Raw genomic sequence first — 24,547 nt, forward strand, 5'->3', positions numbered from 1 at the left:
GGCTTATAAAGGGTGTGCTGATTACCAAGACAGGTGAATGGGATGACGTTAACAAGGGTTAAACCAAAGCAGACAGATCGACGGGGGAAGACAATGGGAGAAACCAAAACAGTCCAATAAACAGAAACACAAGGAGACATGTAACAAAAAGTAATTAATTACGTTAATTAGTTAGTTTTTATGGAAAGTAATGCCTTACATTACTTTTTAATTCTGGGTGGGGCTTGATTCTTTGTTTTTAATATAAAACAATTCTAATGTAAAAGCCCTTTTAATTTGTTTTAATTTTTGCTTATTAGTATGGTTGAATTGCATCTTTGGAAGATCAGCAGCAAAGACACTGGTTAATAGAATGGGATTAAATACATAAAGGATATTTGTTTTATTTAACATTTAATTATTGTAGGGTTGTGTCATATTCTGAGTTGAATTTCACTGTTTTTATTCATTTTGATGAACGCTGAATCTGTTTTTTGTGAGTGAGATGAATTATGCATGTTCACATTTAGTCTAGAATACAGTAACATCATGTTTACTCCCAGTTTCCAGACATGAGACTTGTCAATCAATAAATCAGGAAAAAAGTAACACATATTTTCTTAGAAATTCAAAAGTAATGTGTTACTTTACTGGTTACTTGAAAAAAGTAATATTATTAGATAACTCGTGTTACTTGTAATGCATCACCCCCAACACTGCTCACAAGTTAAATCAACTTAAATGTGCCTTAAGATTTGAGGTTGAAACTAGTAAAAACGTTTTACAGTGTGAAATAACGTTTTCATTAAAGAAAGTTAATGAGAATGTTCTTGGAGCATATTTTTCTTCGCTGGGTATACTGTATACAGCTTTCTGTTTCACATCATTTGTAAGAGAGAGTGCAGTGCACAGTATGAACTCACAGTATATGTGTGCGTGTGTGTGTGTGTGTGTGTTGCTCTGGGTTATTTTGAGATTTTGGGAGAAGCACAAAGGATTCCAGAGAAGCTGAAAGAGAAAATCACAAGCGTGCAGTGAGTAACAGTGTGTGCAGAAGCTCAGAGCATGTTTATTTTAGTCATTGTCAAATTTCCAGTGTGGAAAGAGAGAGAACCATCTGTCGAGTGTGTGCGTGTGTGTGTGTGTGTGTGTGTCCTCACAGCGCTGGCACACATTCTGCCGTCTGTTATTTGAACAAGTGATTTTATCTGGTTTCAGATTTCAGATTTTCTGCAGGATTCTCATACAATCATCAGATGAAATGAAACTGAAGCAGCTGTAGATGTTCTGATGATGATGATGATGATGATGATGATGCCTGTAGACAAACACCGATCAGATGCTCATGTACGATGTGAGGAATCAATCGTGTCACTAAACTAATGAAAATAATTCAGACTCCACAAGTTTAATGAGCTGAAGGTTTTTTGTTTTTTAACTAATTACTCTAACTGTACTCTTGATTTACCTAAGAATGAGTAAAAATATTGTGAGTAAAATATATTAGACCCTGGCATAAATTTTAAAATGTATGTTGATTAAAAATGCTCATTTTGTTTTAAGAATTTGATGAATTTCTGTGACTTTTGAAGAGAGGCTTCCTCATATTTTCCAGGACAATGTAAATCCTCATTCTCATCCAAAGTGTGTGTTGTTTTTTTTTTAATCATTTTACATCATCTTGAGGACCCCTAGTGGTCCTTAACCCCTGGTTAATCCGTAATACTAGTACTAGTACTGGTTGACTGGTGTTTAATAATCTGTTTGTTGAAGTTCTCCAGGTTTCTGTCGCCATCTAGTGTCGGAGACTGACACACACCAGCGATATCTCCTTATTAAATTCTCTAGAGGAGCTTTTGATCTGCTAATTAGATCAAACTCATTCGCGCTTGTCATCAGAGGTCAGCGAATGTGCTTCATTAAAGCGACACTTCAGCCAAAACATTACACAATCCTGTCATTAATGTCATTCAGACTGACTTTATTCTGCATTAGTCAATGGAGTCCACTGCTGCTTCATAACATCTTAAGAAGTAAGAGTTTAGTAGAGACGCTATGACATGTCCCTACCAACTAAACTGTCCCTAGCAATAACTTATGAATTTCAGTATATATGTGTTTGTAAGCACTGTTGTTGTAATTTTGGCCGCATCTGAAACCTGAGATGTTAAAGTAAATCCGCTAGAAAAATGTGCACATTCAAGAATATCAAATACATGTGTGGAGACCCTGAGAGCAAGAACCTTTGGGCCAAATGTGGCTGATAGCTGTCACGTTTGTCCTGTGTGACCAATTTTCACCATCTATATTTTGCCATGGCTTTAGAATTGGAAGGACTTGTCTTTTGGACTATTTGTACTGAGGTATATGACCCAAATGACAGCGCACAACTGAGAGCCATATGTGGCTTGGCTGTGGCACAATATGTTAATTTATGGTTAACATTTGGCTTTTACTTGGAAGAACACACATAATCTGTTATTGTCGTGTGTGGCAGATTTTTTGCAGTCCACATCTCAGCCCATTCAGCAATGCTATTGGTTGTTTTTGTGTCTTCCCTATTCCCGTTGGCGGATTAGTGAAAATTTGAAAATATGTCCGTTATTTCCCGCTCGCTCACTCTTTACAACGGCCGTTAAAAAGAAGATGATGAATACAAACAACAGCCTTTGCCCAGACACACTGTTATTCAGGTAAGTGTAGTTTTGATGTTTTAAATGTTTTCTAGAGGTGTAATGGTACACACTTATTCGTACAGAGAAAATGAGTTTGGTTCAGTATGTGTACGAAGAAATACAGTGTCGTTTTAAGAACATAAAAGAGCTGAAGTGTTTTAAACATACCAGCACAGTTCAGATGAATGATGAGGTTTACCTTCTTTAACTTTATGTTGTTCTGCTGTTTTGTGTTCCTCTGTTCTTTTTACATCGACTATTACTCTGTTTAGACTAATACAATCACATACGAATATATTACATACTGATAAATGTAAGATTGACTTCACTGGTGTGAGATGACTGGATGCTTTCAACTGATTCCTATTGAACTGCAGCTCAAGCCTCAAACTCCATCATAATGCACAATGTTTCCATCTAACATGTATTTTGAGCTGCAGCTCGTCATATTAGTGCTATTACATTAGCAGTAAACCAGTTACCTCACCTCATGGAGTAGATTTGTGTTGGATGTTTTCTTTGGAATGGAAATATTAATATTCTATTTGTAAACAACATACTTTCTCGCTTATTTCAGTTAAGGTCGTAAAACTAGCGAGCTAAGCCATTAGTAGTACTGACAGAGTCGTGTAAACATGACTGAATGAGCGAATAGCGGAGAAACAGCTGAACCGAATCAATTGAGTCATTTACGCTGGAACCGCTCTGATTGATTCAAACTCGTGACGAACTCTACTGAACCAAATCATAAAAATTTATTTTCGAATTCGCTTAAATTCAGATCGGGAGTTCGGTGCGGGTTCGCCAATCTGTTGATTCACATCGAGAGTGTATCACGAATCGTCTGTTTAAGATCGGGAGTTCGTGCAGGTTCGCGAATCATTTGCTTTAGATTGGGGCTTCGGAGCTTGTGTCGCGAATCATTTGATTCAGATCGGGATTTCGACTCGGTTTCGCGAATCATTTGATTCAGATCGGTAGTTCGATTCGCGAATCATTTGATTCAGATCGGGAGTTCGGTGCGGATTCGAGAATCATTTCGGGAGTTCGGCACGCGCGAATTATTTGATTCAGATCGGGAGTTCGGCGCGGATTCGCGAATCATTTGTTTCAGATCGGGAGTTCAGAGCGGATTTGCGAATCATTTGATTCAGATCTGGAGTTCGGCGCGGATTCCCGAATCATTTGTTTAAGATCGGGAGTTCGATCGGAGCGGATTTGCGAATCATTTGATTCAGATCGGGAGTTCGGTGCGGATTCCCGAATCATTTGTTTAAGATCGGGAGTTCGATCGGAGCGGATTTGCGAATCATTTGTTTCAGATCGGGAGTTCGGCGAGGATTCGAGAATCATTTCGGGAGTTCGGCACGCGCGAATCATTTGATTCAGATCGGGAGTTCGGCGCTGATTCGCGAATCATTTCGGGAGTTCGGCACGCGCGAATCATTTGATTCAGATCGGGAGTTCGGCGCGGATTCGCGAATCATTTGTTTAAGATCGGGAGTTTGGTGCGGATTTGCGAATCATTTGATTCAGATCGGGAGTTCGGTGCGGATTCGCGAATCATTTCGGGAGTTCGGCACGCGCGAATCATTTGATTCAGATCGGGAGTTCGGCGCGGATTCGCGAATCATTTGTTTAAGATCGGGAGTTTGGTGCGGATTTGCGAATCATTTGATTCAGATCGGGAGTTCGGTGCGGATTTGCGAATCGCGAATTATTTGCTTTAATCCGGGCTTCTGAGCTCGGATCGCGAATCATTTGATTAAGAGAGTTCTGCGCGGGTTCGCGAATCGTTTGATTCAGATCAGGAGTTCGGAGCTTGTATGGCAAATCTTTTGCTGATTTGTTTTTGTTTTATTAAACAGTACAAAATATCAAACCAAAAACAAAACACTGGAAAGAGAAAGAACTCAAATATAAATCCCTTAAGAATATCATTATTATAATAGTAAATAACTTTTTTTGTATAACCACAGTTTTACTACAAATGCCATGGTTAAACTATGGTTAGTGTTAATTTGTGGTTACCATGGTTTAACTATATTAACCATGTTTTTGATTATAGAGGTGCAGTTTTTTCACTGCTTTAGGATTAACAGAACATGATAAAAGACATGTTTAGAGACAAATTTTTATGTATGTGAAATGTAGCTAGCAGGAAACAAATGATGTGTGGGTTATGTATAGACTAGAATGCATGCAAGGTGCTTTATTTATAATCACTAAAAAGTTGTCACTTCAGTTCATCCAATCTCACAGTTCTGTTATAATTAATGAATCTCTCATATCATGTCTACACACTGTTATAAGTTTTTTTGTTTGTTTGTTTTGTTTTTTAATTGTAAAACTGCACAAAGTTTTCTGTGAGGGTAGGGTTAGGATTAGCTTTTAAAATCTATAACTATCTGTATATAAAAACAATGGAAGTCTATGTAATGTCCCCATTTAGATATTAACGTGTGTGTGTGTGTGTGTGTGTGTGTGATGGAGTGTTGTGTGTTCAGCTCTGTGTTTTTCTGAATGTCATGTATTTGTTCACATTGTCTTTACCTCTGTCATATAGCTGTGTTTGGTCATGTCAATGTGCCTCTCATGTGTTACAGTGTGTCCATATGGGGCATGTTGTCACATTTCACTTCCATTCTTTCAGGGTAATTGTAGAAAAAAGTATACCCTGTTTTTATCAAACTAGACCACGTATTTGCACTAAAGGTTTGTGAAATTGAATGTGGAATAAATAAATACTCTTAACCTAGTTTGTGAATTTACACAAACAGAGAAAGCCAAAAAGTGTTGGGATGTGTCCCACTCTCCCTACACACTCATTTTCCTTCACGACCCCCTGAAGGAGCCTGTGTTTAAATCTCTCTCTTTCTCTCTCTCTCTCTCTCTCTCTCTCTCTCTCTCTCTCTCTCTCTCTCTCTGGTCTCTGTGTCTTAGCAACATCAAATCAGAAGTGACCGCTCGGCTTTGGCGTTGTCCAATCACGTCGCTCGGACGCTCGCTGCTTTTATTGCTCTGTTTGAAGTCCATTCAGTCATGAATAGATTGAGAATCACATTATCGCGGCGTTGATTGTTGCCATGACGACTGACCTCAAGCCCCCTCCTCCCAAATGGTTACCCCACCCCCACGCGGCTCGGTTACCCCGCCCCCTCCAGGGATTCATGAGTGTGTGTGAGTCAGGTCTCCATCTTTAGACATTTAACCTGCTCATGGTGGAGAGAAGAAAGAAGAGAAGCTCATATGTATAAAAGCATGTGTGTCGCATGAGGATTTATTCAGTGAGTCATGAGGATTCGTTAGAGAATCATAATAATTTATTCAGATAATCACAAAGATTCGCTCTTAGATCAGTCAGCGTTTGGTGGATGATGAAGTGATGAAGAACCTCTGGAATATTGATGAATGAATATTTACCAAACATGAATATTTATGAACATCATCTATTCTTCTAGATTATATTCTAATATTGAAATAAAAGTAAACATAGTGCATGTAAAACATACAGTAGAGTAAAACATAGTGATCACTCTGTCATCATTTACTCTTATGTCATTCCAAACCTGTATGACTTTCTTCTCTCTTTTGACCACAGAAGAAAGGTGTTTTTAAAGAATACAGTTGATGGTAGCCATTGACTTCCACTGTATTTTTACAATTCATCAACTGTTTGATTAGTAACATTCTTTAAAACCTTTTCTTTTGTGTTTAAACTCACACAGGTTTGGAATGACACGAGGGATTGTAAATGATGACAGAATGATCATATTTCGGGTGAACTGTCACTTTAAGCAGCATCATGTGCTTTTATATGATTTGAGTTGACTGATCAGGTTTTAGGGTTGATTCTTCACTCCACTGATGAAGATGGTGATTTATGTTTATGTATGATCGGTGTGGTGACGGGGGTCTCCGTGTCTCCTGCTGATGGTGTGTTATATTGATCTGACACTAATGCCCTCTCTCCATTTCACTCCCGCCCCCATCAGACGGATTAACGCTCCCGCTGGATCGGGGGGCCGTGAGCGGGACGACGCGGGTCCCACAGCAGAACGAGGCGCTGAAGATCCCGACACACAAACACATGCTTGTGATTTCTACAGACGATTTATGAAAACAACGGCAAAAACACAGTTGAAGATCTCAGTCCTGATGATTTATTTGTTTACTGCAGGTGATCTGTCATCGTCGATCAGTTAGTTAAGGTCAGATAAGAGTTTAATCTCATTTGGGGTCATGAGCGTTTGGACATGATCGTAATGAGCCTGTCTTAATTAACCGTGACCTTTGACCTGGTGTGTGTCTCTTTATCTTTATTTAGAATGACAGCACAGAATCAGCCGAACATTTATCACAATATGACTGTCTGTCTACTGCAAACCCAGCCAACAATACATTTTAAGAACGATTTGCTAACATTCCCATTTTTTTTAAAGACCTTGAGCCTCATTTATAAAGTGTGTGTAAAAACTGCCGTTGACATATGTACTTTTTCTTGTCGGAATACTTTAGGTTTTTGGAAATTTACGCTGTTCTTGCAGCATAGCGCTGAAACCCTGTTGTAATTGTTAGAATGATCACAGATCAGCGATCTCCACATAAAACTGATCGTTCAGACCAAACTGTAAGTCGTAGAGACTTGAAAATTGGTGGGATGGTAGTACTCACACCTCCGACAATGTCACCAAGTCTCACCCCAATTGGCCTGACGGGGGCTCTACAGCGAACAAAAGTATGAAATCACTCGTAACTCCTAAACCGCCAGTGTCTTATGTTGTTGAAATCCTTGGCTCATAGCAGACAAAACGCATCAGATTCAGAACCAGTCCTACACTGTAAAAAACAATTTGTTGAGTCAGCTTGAAATAATTTGTAACCTGGCTGCCTTAAAATTTTAAGTTCAGTCAACTCAAAAAAAGTTTATTCAACTTGCAATGTTAAATTATACCAAGTGACAGCTTAGATATTTGAGTTGAATCAACTTAAAATTTTAAGGCAGCTGGGTTACTTACCATCTGTTAAGTTTAGCAAACACAAATATCTAAGTTGTTACTTAGTACAACTTAACATTTCAAGTTGAATAAACTTATTTTAGTTGACTGAACTTAATTTTAAGGCAGCAGGGTAACAAATTATTTTAAGACTCAACAAATTGTGTTTTTTATTTTTTACAGTGTAGGTTTTTTGCCAGATTGGAACCAAACCAGTGCAGAAAGATTCTCTGGAGAGTGAATATCAATAATTATCAAAAAAAAAGTTGAACTTTCAGCTTCCAGGACACCAAAACATTTGAAAGGGGTGGGGCTACTTTTAGTAAAATGCCTATAATTCCTGAACGGAATGCGATATCTCTGCCAAACTCAGAACACTTATGTAAGAGCTTGGCCACTTGGTTGCACTATAAGAGGGAAAAACGGTTATAACTGCATAAAAATGGTTATAACTGCACAATCATTTGTCCTTTCAACATGAAAATTGGTGTGCATAGTCTTGGTCCAAACTGCCACAAGTGTCTATAAGGACATTTGCGTATTCAAAAAACATGGCCGCCATTGGCTAATGAATTTTGAGCACCTGTTAGACAAGGTTAACAAAGGCAGATCAGAACCAAACTCGGTGGGTCTGTTCAACTCACAGCCTTAAAGGTCTGAGAGAAATTTGAAAGAAATCAACCACTGGATGCCAATATTGCATTTTTCAAGGACATAAGCGACTGTAAAGGTTTTTTTTTTCGCATTTGTTATTCTAAGAATTCGTCACGCACAGAAACCTCGATGTCCGATGCGTATTAATTCATCTGTGAAAAAATTCACAAAACAATACACAATGGAATCTTTAAACAGTGAGGATGATGTTGTTGTCCACTCTCTTCTTTAAAGGGAAAAAGAAAGGACATATTGGGTCCATCAAATTATGAGATATAGAGAGGAAGGAGAGAATTCCTCCTTGAGGAGCTTGATTATCCTGGGTGATTCAAAGTTTATTTTAGGATGTCAGTGAACTTTGATGCTTTGCTGATGTTACTGGAGCCACATATTATAAAGAAGACCACTAATTTCTGTGAACTCAGTGTACAAGGACCTTTACAGTGCTTTGTGCTGTGGGACGAAGTGGATGAACTTGTCAGATGCAATACTGGCGTTTTCGCAATTTTGGCATTCACTTGTACAGTGGCTCTGATCTGTCAAAACACCCCTCAAAATGTTTGCTACGGATGTGAAAAACACAGGAAATGAAAGTTTCAGAGGCAAGTGTGTAAACGTGATTCACACAACATTGCGAAAATGTCAAAAACCTACTTTTGCAAACCAATCCTAAGTTTTTTGCTCAATCTGGAAACAGAAACACTGCAGTACAATTCTCTGGACTCTCTAGGTCAATAATTATCAAAAAAAAAAAAAATTGCAATTTACCCTTTGGGACACTATAACGGGGTCGTTTAGAAAAGGGGCCAGTCTAAATTAACCCAAAATCCTCTAAAGCATAAAAGAAAACTCAAAACTTCACAAAACATCGTGAGCACATGTGACAGCTGATTCTAAACAAGCATGCAAACAGGCGCTATAACAGATAAAAAGGACTCAGAAACACTGTATTTCTATGGTAAATGCCTTGGATTTGCCAAAAATGCTTTGTTCATCACTGATTTAGGTGATAAATAATATGTAATGTCTTATTTCTTATATGCTTAAATGCCGTAACCCCAGTAATCGCTGATGCAGATAAACAGTAGTCAGCATTTGAAGTGGATCACAAACAGACATAAACAGGTATTGTTTTGGTTTTAGGACAACTTTGATGAAAGGTTTTGATCCACTTCAGATGTTGACTACTATGTATTTTTTTTGTTGGTTATTGTGAACATCAGAGAAAACATTAACCCTTGTGTGATCATTTCTGTTTTTAGAGAGTGTTTTACTTCATCTGAATGATATGAAACTTAAAGCTATTGGCACTTGCTAGGTGAACACACACAAAAAAAATCATGGATGCAATTTGAAAGGTTAAATGGTCCTGAAAAACAATAGTCACAATGTATTTTTCACAGTGCCTTTGCATCTAGTAGAAACATTCGGTGCTGCACCCAAACAAAATCATACATTTTTGTTATTTTTGTAATATCAACCTCAAATTTAGAACACAACTTTCAGTTTTAGCGTAAAACCTTTTGAACCAACAAATAAATAAATAAACACATTTAAAATAGAATTTTTTCATAATACTATAACTTTTTTTTGGTTTATTTTTTAAAAATATTTCCATACAAGTCATACACGCTTGCACTCCAAAGCATTCAAGATTTGCAACACTTTAAGTTGACATTTCATTTCCAGTTCTATGGTCAAAAAGTGGTTAACACGTATTACATTAATCATAAATATTCTATAAATATTATTTAGTACTACAAAACCCCTAACATCACAAAATATGAAATAAAAAACATTATCAAACCAAAATATAGTACAAAAATGTAATCGAAAAAGAAAAAACAGCCATTTTTGACACACAAACAACACCAGGGGGTTAATTAAATGTTTAATTTCAGAAATTTGCAAAAATTATAAGAAGATTTTGAATGTTCTCTGAACGTTCTGAAACAAGCAGTTAACAGTAACATACAAAATATTTGAGAAACTCTTCATGAACAAATGTATAAATAACATTTGAGAGCATTCTTAAAATTAGATAGATAGATAGACAGACATACAGATAGACAGATAGATAGATAGATAGATAGATAGATAGATAGATAGATATACAGATAGATAGATAGATAGATAGACAGATATACAGATAGATAGATAGATAGATAGATAGACAGATATACAGATAGACAGATATACAGATAGATAGATAGATAGATAGACAGACATACAGATAGACAGACAGATAGATAGATAGATAGATAGATAGACAAGTATACAGATAGACAGATATACAGATAGATAGATAGATAGATAGACAGATAGATCAGGTGCGTTTTCATGTATCAGCTGCTCGTGACTAACACACTTGTATTATTGTCTGGCAGGTGAATGAGCCAATCAGCGCCCTTCCGCTGCTTCTTCCCGTGCGCGTCACTGCGTCGCGTCCAATCGTGTGCTCGGGACAAACGCGTCGCGCTGCGCTCGATCCCCGCGCTGTCAGTCCGCCCGGCGACGCGCTGCGGAACGGGAGCGTCTGCTGAAGGTGAACGGACGGCACGGTCGCATCCGCAGGTAAGAACCGCGCGTTTGTTGACGCTGGATGTGTGTGAGGAGACGCGCGATGCTCTGTGAGGAGGAAGATGCTGGTGATGATGATGATGATGATGATGCTGAGACACACACATGTACCGCAATGCAGACGCGCGAACACGGCTGTTTGGCGTTGATTTTTGTGTAATGAGTAACGAGTCAGTCGCGTTGATTCGTGCTGTCGCGCGCGGGGTTGTTTTTCTCATCGCACCTGTGCGCGCGTCTCATCGTCGCTCCTGGAAAAGGCGTTTATGAAGCATTAAAGATGCATGAAGCGTCAGACCGAGATCGCGATGTTTACATGAATCACAGCGCTTCATTTATCCGCTCATTCTGCTCGTGATTCAGTGATGTGACTGTGTGCACAGGGCGTGTGGAGATACATGCATGTCGAGAAGGGTTATATGTGATGTGTAGAGTTATACAGGGCGTGTGGAGATACACAGACGCTCATATGTAAGCATACATGTGCTGTAAACATGCGTGTGTCTGTGCAGTCATGTGTGATACTGTATGTCCGGCCATTTCCGATTCATGCAGACATCATTACATTTATAAATGACTGGTAAAAGACATTCAGTGTCATTTTAAAATGATCCATTGGCTTTTATAGCTTGTGTTAATATTTTAATTAGATTTTATTTTCGTATTTTGTCTTTTTCACTTGATTTTGTCATTTTAATAATTTTTCTTTTATATAAACTTGTAGTTTTTTATTACACTGAAAAACAATTTTCGCTTCAAAATTGCTAGTAAATGTCACAAATAATAAAAAATGGCAAGTAACGTGAATTTAACTTGAAGGTTTGAGATAGAAATGGTATTTTATTGTCAAATTTACTGCAGCAATTTTTTTTTTCTCGTTTTATTTATTTATTTAAAACTTTTAAAAATAGTGTGGTTCTTGTTAGTTATTGTGATACTTCAAATCTAAACTAAACGACATAAGAAATGGAGTCTTGGTGACTATAACACACATTTTTTATTTTATTTCAGTTAACTGTTTTTTTGGGTTAAGTCATGTTTTTATGGTTTATTTTTTAGTGTTAGTTAACTATAACAACCTTGTGGAATTACCTCAATTATTAATTATTCAAATACAACAGCCAATGGTAAGACATTTAAGACAATTGATTTTTATCATTTTTAATTAGTTTTTCTAAATATTTTTAATTTATTTAATGTATTTATATGAAAAAAGAGCCATTTTTGCTTTGAAATTGCTAGCAAATTTCACAAATAATCAAAAAACTGAAAGTAACACACTGAAATTAATGTGAAAGTTTGACGTAGAAAAACTAAAATAGTATTTGTTTTTTTATTTTATTTATTTATTTTACAACTTTGAAAAATAGTATGGTTTTAGTTATTTTAGTACTTCAAATCTAAACTAAACAAAATGAGAAATGGTGTCTTGGTGACTACCTGAAATAACAAATTTTGCTTTTTATTTGAATTAACATTTTTTTGACTTAAGTCATGTTTTTATGGTTGATTTTAGTTTTAGTTAACTATAACAACCTTGTGGAATTACCTCATTAATTATTCAAATACAACAGCCAATGGCAATACATTTATTGATTGTGATTTTGTCATTTTTAATTATTTTTTCTGTTATTTAAATATGTCTGTAGTTTTTTATTTATTATACAGAAACCAAACTGTACAAACAATTTTTAGTTTGAAATTGCTAGTAAATTTCATGAATAATTAAATAAAATGGCAAGTAACACATTGAATTTAACGTGGAAGTTTGAAGCAGAAAGGCTGAAATCGTATTTTCTTTTTTTTTCATTTTATTTATTTACAACTTTGAAAAATAGTGTGGTTTTAATTCGTTATTTTATTATGTCTTTAAAGCTAAACTATGTAGATGTGTAGCAAATGAATATGATCTCATAATACAGTGTGACATATTATACCCAAAAATTCAAAACAGTGGCCTACCAGTAAAATTTGGGACTATAAACTTGACCTGACCATGTTTTCTTACATACCTTTCTATCAAAGTTATCATTATCAAGATGAATTTGTTTTAACACAGTTTAACTGTTGAGTTCTCGTCATATTTTATTACCATTTAGTAAATAAACTGTGATAATGTGAGAAATGTTAAAGGTGTCTGAATAGATTTTGCTTTTTGGTGTTTGTCAGGCAGAACACCATACGTTTAAGAAAATGCAGAAGTAAAGAGTCTGAAGACATCAACAAGGCAGTTGCTTCTTTTCACATATAATACATATGAATATCACATCATTTTGGTCTGTCATGATTCTCTGATGATGTTTTGTGGTTTCAGTGCTGGCTGATGGTTAGGGACTAGTTTAGGAATGGTCCTGATGGTGTTTAATGAGAGTAGTGACGGATGAGTCTGTTCTGTGGGTTAATCGGTTTCCACATGAAGGATCCTGACGTTCTGACCAATCACAGCGTGACCTGCCCTTGTGTCTGTGATCTCGGTCTCGTCGTGTTTTCCTCAGGGCGGACGTCTCTTCTCTAGAATGCGTGTTTGGCCCGGTTTACCCATCAGCCCTGGGCACATGGTCTCCTCAGGACGGATCAGACGTGATGAACGAGCTTCATTAGCGGCGTCAGATCCTTATACTGGTGCGCTCAAGTCATGTGAGAAAACACATGAACAGTCCGAATTACTTTTGATAACTAGAATGACTAAATTTATTTATTTTTTTTCATTTACAATAAATCTAGCTAAATTGCATGTACAAAACACCATAATATGTAACGATTTAGTTTACAGCACATTCATGAATTTAATAAACACAAAGCAAAAAATAACAGAGTTCCTGTGGAAATGGTACATCGCCATCTTGCTCTGACTAATGTGATTTGAACTCATCTGATGTGTTGATTATGACTTCCCAAATCACAAATATGAACTTGAATGCATCATATGTTAGAAATCTGTTGCTTCTGACCGTGTCTGCATCTTCAGATGTTCACATGTGACTCGTGAGGTCTCTGAGTTCGAAGGCTTTCCAGCAGATTTGCTCTGTATTTCTACGTGTTTGAAAGCAGAGAAACAGTGGAGGTCCTGCTCTTCTCATTGAGGATCATCATGTGTTTTTACAAGCATCAACTCTATAGTTATAGATGCAGACCCTCATCTCACCCTTATGTTGCATGTACAGGCATGTTTTGGATCTTTAATCTGTCAGCGAACTTCAGGACAACGCAGAGGCCGAACCGATATGCAGAAGCTGAAATATCACATTTAACGACAAACCATTTTTAATAGTTTGAGACTGCTGGTTATGAAAGCTTAGTCAGGACGCTTCATAGCTGTTATGATTTCAACATTTGTAATGCTCATATACTGTAAACAACAATTTGTTGAGTCAACTTAAAATAATTTGTTACCTGGCTGCCTTTAACTTTAACTGCCTTTGCACTAAGTGAAAACGCTGGAGCACAAAAAAAGTATGACGGGTATATCTGTAGCAATAGACAACAATACATTGTATGAGTCAAAATGATTGATTTTACTTTTATGCCAAAAATCATTAGGATATTAAGTATGATATTTTTTGTAAATTTCCTACTGTAAATATATCAAAACATTATTTTTGATTAGTAATATGCATTCCTAAGAACTTCATTTGAACAACTTTAAAGGTGATTTTCTCAATATTTTTATTTTTTTGCACCTTCAGATTCCAGATTTACAAATAGCTGTATCTGAGACAAATATTGTTTAATCCTAACAAACCATACATCAATGGAAAGCTTATTTATTAATCTTTAATATGATGTTAATCTCAGTTTCAAAAAAATGACCCTTATGACTGGTTTTGTTGTCCAGGCTCAACTAAATTTTTAGTTTAGTCAACTCAAATATCTAAATAGTCACTTAGTACAACTAAACATTTCAAGTTAACTGAGCTTATTTGAGTTGACTGAACTTAAAATGTTAAGGCAGCAGGGTAACAAATTATTTTAAGTTGACTCAACAAATTGTGTTGCATAAACAGATATGAAGACATTAAAAAACAAGCACACGCGCTTCAGCTTCAGCAGTATCTTCTATCACTCATCAGATATCAGAACTGTTAGATGAGTTATTCAGTATCAGAATCATCTTAATCTACTGACCTCTTTGTCATCCAAGATGTTCATGTCTTTCTTTTTTCAGTTGAAAAGAAATTGTTTTTTGAGGACTTCTGTGGTGGCCATGAGTTTGAAATTCCAACATATAGTTTAAATGCAGCTTCAAAAGGCTCAAAACGATCCCAGCCGAGGAAGAAGGGTCTTATCTAGCAAAACGACTGGTTATTTTCTAAAATAAATTAATATTTATACACTTTTTAACCTCAAATGTTCATCTTGTCTAGCTCTGTGATGCACAGGTGAACTCTGTGTACTCCAGTTTAATACAGTTAGGTTTGATCTTCTTTGCATGTTCACATTGTAAACACTGGGTCAGTGCTTCTGCAGCGATGTAGGATGATTTTTGATGTTGCAACGGAGAACGAGATGGGAGTTTTTAGACGTACCCTAACTGTATTGAACCGGAATACACAGAGTACACGCAGAGCTACACAAGATGAGCATTTTAGGTTAAAAAACGTATAAAATGTCATTTTTTTTCTGACAATAACCATTTGTTTCGCTAGATAAGACCCTTATTCTTCGGCTGGGATCGTTTAGAGCCTTTGAAGCTGCGTTTTTGAAGTTTAAACTTTGGGGCACCATAGACGTCCACCATATGGAGAACATTCCTGAAATGTTTCCTCAAGAAACCATAATTTCTTTTCAGCTGAAGACCGAAAGACATGAACATCTTGGATGACAATGGGGTGGGTACATTATCGGTACATTTTTGTTCTGGAAGTGAACTTCTCCTTTAAAGCCTCATTGTCAGTATTGAATCAGTCTTCAGTAATGTGTGTTTTAGCGTGTGAATTCTGCTCAGGTGCCGTCCTCTGAGACTGCGCTTCCCAGCATGCATCTGTGCAATCAGTGTCCGGCGGGGGGGAATGAATCACACAATAAAGGCACTGCAGTTTGATTGACAGCTCTGGCATTTAATGAGCAGCGGGAGACTGAAGTGATGCACATTTACTGTCACACACACACAACAGGACACACACTCATAATGTAGAAACACTTAAACAGAGCTGAATCTGTGTGTGTGTGAGTGTTTCATGTTCAACACACATTTACACACACACAGCTCTTGCAGGTTAGTCAGCAATTCCAGCGACCGGATCAATTCTCACTAATGGAATGTAAGGATTATACACACATACACACACACACACACTACTGTGGTTTAATTGAATAGTGTGTGTGACTGCACAAAGAACAACACTGACTACATCAGACGGTGTTTGTGAGAGTTTATGTGTGTGTGTGTGTGTGTGAGAGCTGTAGATTTATCTGAGAACGGCCTGAACTCACCTCCACTGCGCTGCAGTCTTCTACATGGTTGCTAGGGTGCAGTGTGTGGTTGCTAGGCTGGTATTCTGGTCTGTAGATGTGTCTCCTTCAACCTGCTGCTCTCAGATCAGGAAGTGATAACATTCAAGGTCAAAGGTCAGGGAGATAATGTCCCCAGAGGTCAGAGGTGTGTGTTTCGCTTCAGTTTGTGGACACACACGACTCTTAAAATCCACTAACAGTATCAGTTTGACTGAAGTGAGAGTTAATTCTGAACCTGATTTGAGGGCTCATGGGATTGATTTGATAAATCAAAAGATTTTTTATTGCTTGTGCTGTTCAACCTGTTTTATTTTATTGTCATTCATGTATTTTTTGTTTTCAGTTATATTTTATTTTTGTATTTTCTGTTTAGTTGTCATTTTTATCTTTTTTTTGTCTGTATATATATATATATATAGTCAGCTAGCTTAAATGTAAGCTTTATTGTGTTTTATTTCAGTTGACGTTTATTTTTATTTGAAATACCCATGACAACCCTGGTTTGAGACGTTCCTCCAGCTTCTTCTGTGATGTTGAGATGTACAGATGTGCTGTGGTCCTGACACAGATCAGACGAACGGTGGGAGTGTTTTTGTGTAAATGGGTTAATTTATCTGCGATACTGAAGGGCAGAGCGGCTCATCTGGGTATTTTTAGCGGCTGAAATGCGACGGAGGCCTGCGGGGAGACGAGAGACTCATTTAGCAGTCGATTACAAAGGATTCGCCCGTGTCTGAAATGAATCTGAGCGAGATACGGACGCTTCATTATCGGCCCTGATTCCTCACAGCGCTCTCAGTTACTCCTGAGGACGAGTAATGAAGAGTATCATGTCAAACAGTTCAGTGTGGATCAGTGATTCAATAAAGTTTGTTTCAGCTGAACCTCTTAAAATATTCACTCGAGTATAATATTTCAATAATATAATGACACGCTTGCATGTTTAAAGTTTATCTAATATTTTTTTTAGTAAAATTTTACATTACATTACATTACAAATGTAAATGTGCAATTTTATAGTTTTTTTATTTTAAGATCATTTATATTAGTGGTTGACCGGTATATATCACAAAGGATATTCATATTTTAAACATTTCTTTATTTTTTACATTTTTAAATTTGATTACAGAATCAAGACGTTATGAAAACTCATTTTCACCATGAAATAAAAAAGCAAATGTGAATTTTTATCTCACAATTTGTACTTTCTCTCTTACAATTCTGAGATGATTTTTTTTTTCAGAAAACTCGTTTTTGATTTTCTTGCAATTCTAAGTTTATATCTCACAATTCTGACTTTTTAGAATGACTTTTCAAAATCTTAGAATTGTGAGGAAAAAAGTCTGAATTGTGAGATAAAAACTTGCAATTGCCTTTTTACGTTTTTTTTTAAGAAACAAGGTTTCATAAATTGTACACTAGCAGTCAAAAGTTTTTTTTTTTTTTTTCGTTTTTTTAAAGAAGTCTCTTTTGCTCACCAGGCCTGCATTTATTTTATCCAAAATACAGCAAAAACAGTAAAAATCTGAAATATTTTTACTATTTAAAATTACTGTTTTCTATTTGAATATGTTGTAAAATGTAATTTGTTCCTGTGTTTTTAAAGCTGAATTTTTTGCATCATTAATCCAGTCACATGATCCTTCAGAAATCATTCTAATATTATGATTTGCTGCTCAAAACATTTATTATTTTTATTATTATTATTATTATTATTATTATTATGTTGAAAACAGCGGAGTAGAATTATTCCTGGTTTCTTTGATGAATAAAAAGTTCAGAAGAACAGCATTTATCTGAAATAGAAATCTTTTATAACATTATAAATGACTTTATCATCACTTTAGATCATTTTAAAGCATCCTTGATAAATAAAACTATTAATTTCTGTAATTTATATCACAAAAAAAAAAAAAAATCCAAGCTTTTGAATGGTATAGTGTATAATGTTACAAAAGCTTTTTATTTCAGCTGATCTTTGGCTTTTTCTATTTATCAGAGAATCCTGAAAAAATGTACTTAACTGTGTTAAGTATTGATAATAGTAATAAATGTTCCATGAATAGCAAATCAGCATATTAGAATGATTTCTGAAGGATCATGTGACACTGGAGTAATGATGCTGAAAATTCAGCTGCGCATCACAGAAATAAATTAGAGTTTAACAGATATTCAAATAGAAACGGTTATTTTAAATAGTAAAAATATTTCACAATATTACTGCATTTGCTGGACTTTAGATCAAATAAATGCAGGCCTGGTGAGCAGAAGAGACTTCTTTAAAAAACATAAAAAAATCGTACTGTTCAAAAACCTTGGACTGGTAGTGTATATCTTTTTATTTTACAGTTCATTTGTTTTAATTAATAAAATGTCAGATAATTTATTGTGTTATTTTATTGAAACAGGGTGGTGTAATATATATATTGACTTTATATCAGCCGTCGCCCACCCTGCTGTCTGAGGTGTCAGCATCAATCATCAAAAAATCCATATCCATCGGCCTGTAATTTAGGAGTGTACACAACTTAGCCAAATTGTGATTGTTTTGTCATATATTGTGATTGATTTCATATGAAAACATCTGCTGAATCATCCAGACTCACCGACTCATGGAAACGGTTCATTTTCAGTGTTCACACGTGTGTTGACGCTTTACAAGAACCAACTAACACCAGGAGTTACAGCACAAATATTGACGCTTTCAATTCTTCACTTTCAAACGTCAAAAAGAGTGGAATAAACTATAGAGAGAGAGAGAGTTCAGTTCAGTGGTGTTTTTATTCAGTGTGTTGTGTGTCAGAGCAGCTGTTTCTGCTGGATCACTGCGACTGTGTGAATCATACTGCTGTTTTATATATGATGGTTTTCTGTATATCTGAACGTCTCAATCAGCCTCTGACCTCGACCGGCGTGTTTTCCCGCTCCGTGACCAGCGCTGCGTCAAGGACACGTGAAAGAGTCTCTGAGAGCATAAAGATAAAGCGTCTAGAGGAGCCGCAGCCGGACCATCGCTGGCCTCGCACGGCTAAATTGTTTTCAGATCGATGATTTCATCTCTGATGGCCACGACTCAAGAGCGCAAATGCATTGAAGAGCACAATCCCATTACTGGAGAAAGAGCACACACACACACACCACACACACACACACACACACACACACACTTGTTCAGCGCTGCGGGTTATTTGAAGAGGTTTGTTGGTCTGTAGTTGTTAGTGTGTGTTATTGTTTTAAGGACGGCGGTGCTGTTGAGCGATTCAGGATTGGTTTGAATTAAAGATGGAGGCACATTTGATTGTGTTGATTTGATGGTTTACCACACTGAGATTGTACTGTGGTATTTTGCTGGTTTATATCTCAGTGTATGAATGCACAGTCTGATGATTCACACAAATAATTAATAGTGACAAATAGACAAATAGAAAAATATTACCAAACTAAAATGATATGCTCTAAATTATTAGATTTTTGCATTTTTTTTATCATATCATACAAAGATTAAACATAAACCATCTGAAATGACCCAAATTGCATAAAACTCGATTTATATTAAAATGAAGTATTTTATGTATACAAACTGGCAATTGAATATAAAAGCACAAAAACTGCCAGTCTGGAACAAATATCTATAATGGAACACACTCTGCAGTGGTCGCACCACGTGATATTTTGTTGCACCATATGATATTTCAAATTCAGTAAAAATTTGCAAGCACAGAACTGGCCTCCTAAACAAAACAATCTCGCTTCCCACAAAAGGTCACTATGAAATTTGTAATACAAATAAATACTTGTAGAAATAACTTAATATTCATTATTTTTTTTGTTTTTTTTTTAGGTCATACCACATGATATCCAAAATGTTGTAACTACATACCAGCCATAAAAAAGGCTATTTTTCCCAAATTTGAAAGAGCGTTACAAACCTGCTTGATGCTTCTTTAGGTCAGTGGCAAATTGCTGTGTGATGCAAAGTCTTGTCTTTGAATGGATTTCAACATAAAAGACCCAAAATGTTTGTTTCTTGATGGTCGCACCACATGATATTTCATGGAAATCATGAAAGTTTGTTTGTATATTATGATGGAAATAGAAACACAAATGCTTTGCAGTTTTATACAGGATTAAAAAACATTTTGGAAATCATGGTAAATAGTGCAGAAAATTGATCTGAATAAATTTAGGGTAATTTCAAAGATGTTTCCAAAACAACAGTAATGGCCGGACGGTCGCACCACATGATGTTTTGACACTTTGAATAACAGAAAAATACAAATAACTAATCTTTTTTTAAAAGTTAAAGTGGGTCCATACATAGGAGAGGTACTTCATATATATATGGCATGTTTTTGATGCATTTAAAACAATTTTTTACTGAAAAATGTAATCAGACAAAAAATGTAGGTGTCATGCCAATCACCCATATAGATCTAAACACACACACACACACACACACACACACACAATGCCATATAAATGTTTGGGATCAGTATGATTTTTAATGTTTTTTAAATACGTTTTTTATGGCTTAGCCGTTTGTTTGATTAGAAAAAAAACTTTAAAAAAGTAATATTTTTAAATATTATTACGATGTAAAATAACTTTATTCTAATATACTTTAAAATGTATCATTACTCCAGTCTTAAGTGTCACATGATCCTTCAGAAATCATTCTAATATACTGATTTATTATTAGAATTATCAATGATGGAAACACTTAATATTTTTTTGGAACCTGTGATACTTTTTTCAGGATTCTTTGATGAATAAAACATGTAAAAGTACTGCATTTATTTACAATCGAATATTTTCTCACAATGTACACTACCCTTTAAAAGTTTGGGGTCAGTAAATTATTATGCTTATTTTTTTAAAAAAAGGAAATTAATGCTTTTATTTACTAATGATGTGTTAAATTAATAAAAAGTGACAGCATAGATTTACACTGTTGGACAAGATTATATGGGCAGTCATGTGGTTAGAGAGTCAGGCTCGTAACCCAAAGGTCGCTGGTTTGATTCCCGCACCAGCAGGAATTGAAGGTGGGGATTGTGAATAAACAGCACTCTTTCCACCTTCAATACCATGACTGAAGTGCCCTTGAGCAAGGCACTGAACCCCCAATTGCTCCCCCGGGCGCTGGAGCAATGGCTGCCCACTGCTCCGGGTGTGTGTTCACTTCTCACTGCTGTGTGTGTGCACTCGTGATGGGTTCACTTTTTCATGTTGTTTGAACATTAATGTGTGTTTTTAGTGTATGTACAAATCTACCCTATAATGATAAAAATCCATGCAGTGGTTTTTAATTAATCTGTAAAAATAATATCCCCTTTTTCAAATCGAGCTGTTCTCAGATGCCTGTCGTTGTGGCGTCACATGACAGAGGCCACTCCCACAATAGTTGATTGACATGAGCGTCTTACCTCAGATCAGCTGTAACAGTCCGCCCTCTTTGTTTTGATGCTGGAGCAGGGATGTAAGTTAGACAAGAATATCTCTGATTGAGTGATTGAGGTGTTGTGTTGCTGGATGTAATAATGAACATAGTGGTCATCATTTACTCCCGACATCTGAGCCGCTGAAGATGCAGTGGATTATGTTTGTTTGTGAAGGGAATGCGCCTCCCGATCTACATATATCCGTCTATGTTCACGCAAATCATTCATGATCCAGATTCACTTACAGCAGAAGTGATTATAAGGGTTTTTTATGAATCTTTGCGATCGCTTTTCCTTATAATGTGGTAGTTAGGAAGTTTAGCGGCTAAACGCGGCTAATGTAAACAGGCTCGTCACTCCACAGAGAGAAGAGAGGGGCGGGGCGAGCAGAACTCATTTGCATTTAAAGGAACAACCCCTTAGAATGAGATGATTTTTGCAGAGATGATTTCGTCAAGGTAAAAAGGGTGTTGTTTTACAAAACCATTGAGAATTTTTATCCATAGTATTTTATAGATTTATCATTAAGACCCTAAAGAATCATATCAACTTGTGGAAAATGGGCATCCGATGACCCCTTTAAAACTGGAGTAACAGCTGATGAAAATTCAGCTTTAGTGATATAAGTGTATATGTAAGTTATATTCAGTAATACAGGAAAATACCGTTTATACAGCTGAAAACCATCATGCATACATGATATGAACCCACAACAAATGGGAACCTGTATTTGTGTGTTTTATGTGTGTGTGTGTGTGTGTGTGTGAAGAGCACATTGATGTGTGATCATTAGTATTCTAGCGGCTGAAGCAGCAGGTCTCTGTTTCATTCTGGATCTGCTCAGGTTTTCCAGAATCACTCTTACAGCTGAAAGCAGGACGAGAGCGTGACCTCACACTCCTGCCAGCTCACACACACACACACACACACACAAAACACACACTAAACACACTAAACACACACACATCCAACAGGGTCACAACAGCAAGTGAACAGAGTGTTTGTATGGGTGAGTTTTCATTAAAATAACGTGATGAATGTTCGCAATCACAGCAGATTGAAACAGATCTGTGCTGATTTAATGTCATTAACAGATGTTCATTCTTCATATGAGCTGCAGAAATCACACGAATGATCCACCAATACATATGTCATATTTAACATGTTTCATTATTTTGGCGTGTTGTCATGTGTCAGGTTTGGTCACACATGTTGTCAGATGTTGGGTTGGTAATGACGGATCACTAACGGAGCGTCTGAGAGCAGATGAGTCCGTGTGAGTCCATCAGTCTGCATGTCAGATGAGCATAAATGGCTCTTTCTGACTCGACTTCCTCTGTTATTTGACGATCAATACTGATCAATAGTGTTAATGATCCACAGACACTGATGAGACTGAACGCTCGTGAGAATCAGCTGATGTTCAGGACTCGTTCCTCTGTGTGTTCAGGGTTTTAGAGCTTCATCTGCATGTTCCCGATGTGAAGATCGTTCCAGAACGTGGGCAGCGTGAGTCTCGCTTCAGGATAGATTCTGCAGCAGCATCGCATTCATAACGCAGGAATCCCAGAATGCACTGCAATGGAAAAAATAGTTCAGCATACTATATACTAATCTACTTCAGTGAGATTAGTTTAATGTTTCTGAAAGTCATCTCTTCTGCTCAGCAAGGCTGCGTTTATTTGATCAAAAATGTAGTAAAATTGTGAAATATTATTGTAATTTAAAACATCTGTTTTCTATGTGAATATCTGTTAAACTGTAATTTATTTCTATGATTCGCAGCTGAATTTCCAGCATCATTACTCCAGTCTTCAGTGTCACATGATCCTTCAGAAATCATTCTAATATGATGATTTGCTGCTCAACAGACATTTATGATTATTAGCAATGATTAAAACAGTTTAAACAGATTAAAACAGCACAATATTTCAGTGGAGGCTGTCATACGTTTTATTTTTCTGGATTCACAGATGAACAGAAAGTTCAAAAGAACAGCATTTATTTGAAATAGAAATCGTTTGGAACATTATAAATGTTTACTGGGACTTTTGATCAATTGAATGCATCCTTGATGAATAAAAGTATTCATTTCTTTCAAAAAACAACGTTTTGAACTTTCTATTCATCTGCAAATCATGAAAAATAAGATGTATGATGGTTTCCACATAAATATTGTGCAGCACAACTGTTTTAATCATTGATAATACTCAGAAATGTTTGTTGAGCAGAAATATTTTACTTTTAAAAACGTTAGTGTATGAACTAGACAGATAATAAATGTAAACAATAGAGAACATGTACAAAATAATCTGTGTTCTAATGCAAACATGCAAGAGAATGTGAAGAAGACAAGCAGATCATGTTAAACAGATATATTTATTTGTGAGCCTGGGCCACAAAACCAGTTATAAGTGTTAATAAAAAAAGAGATTCATCAGAACGTATATCCTATTTGTTAGGGACAATTTTTGTCTGAGATACAGCTATTTGAAAATCTGGAATCTGAGGGTGCAAAAAAAAAAAAATAAATAAATAAATAAATAATTCTAAATATTGAGAAAATCACCTTTAAAGTTGTCCAAATTAAGTTCTTTGCAATGCATATTACTAATCAGAAATTAGGTTTTGATATATTTACAGTAGGAAATGTACAAAATATCTTCATGGAACATGATGTTTACTTAATATACTAATAATTTTTGACATAAAAGAAAAATCAATTACTTTGAGCCATACAGTGTCTTTTTGTCTATTGTTACAAATAAAC

The 24,547-nt window shown here is 36.1% G+C and overlaps 1 protein-coding gene across 1 annotated transcript in view; it reads left to right on the plus strand.

Annotated features, from left to right (window-relative positions):
* The first annotated feature begins 10,738 nt into the window (after positions 1-10,738).
* The window catches only part of cntn1a (contactin 1a), a 56,693-nt gene continuing 42,884 nt past the window's right edge, over positions 10,739-24,547 (plus strand). The window contains exon 1 of the mRNA XM_051100571.1: positions 10,739-10,879. The gene's annotated coding sequence lies outside the window, so the exon portion shown is untranslated. The remainder of the gene's footprint in view (positions 10,880-24,547) is intronic.

This window comes from Labeo rohita, unplaced genomic scaffold (assembly GCF_022985175.1).
Source record: "Labeo rohita strain BAU-BD-2019 unplaced genomic scaffold, IGBB_LRoh.1.0 scaffold_104, whole genome shotgun sequence".
NCBI lineage: Eukaryota > Metazoa > Chordata > Actinopteri > Cypriniformes > Cyprinidae > Labeo > Labeo rohita.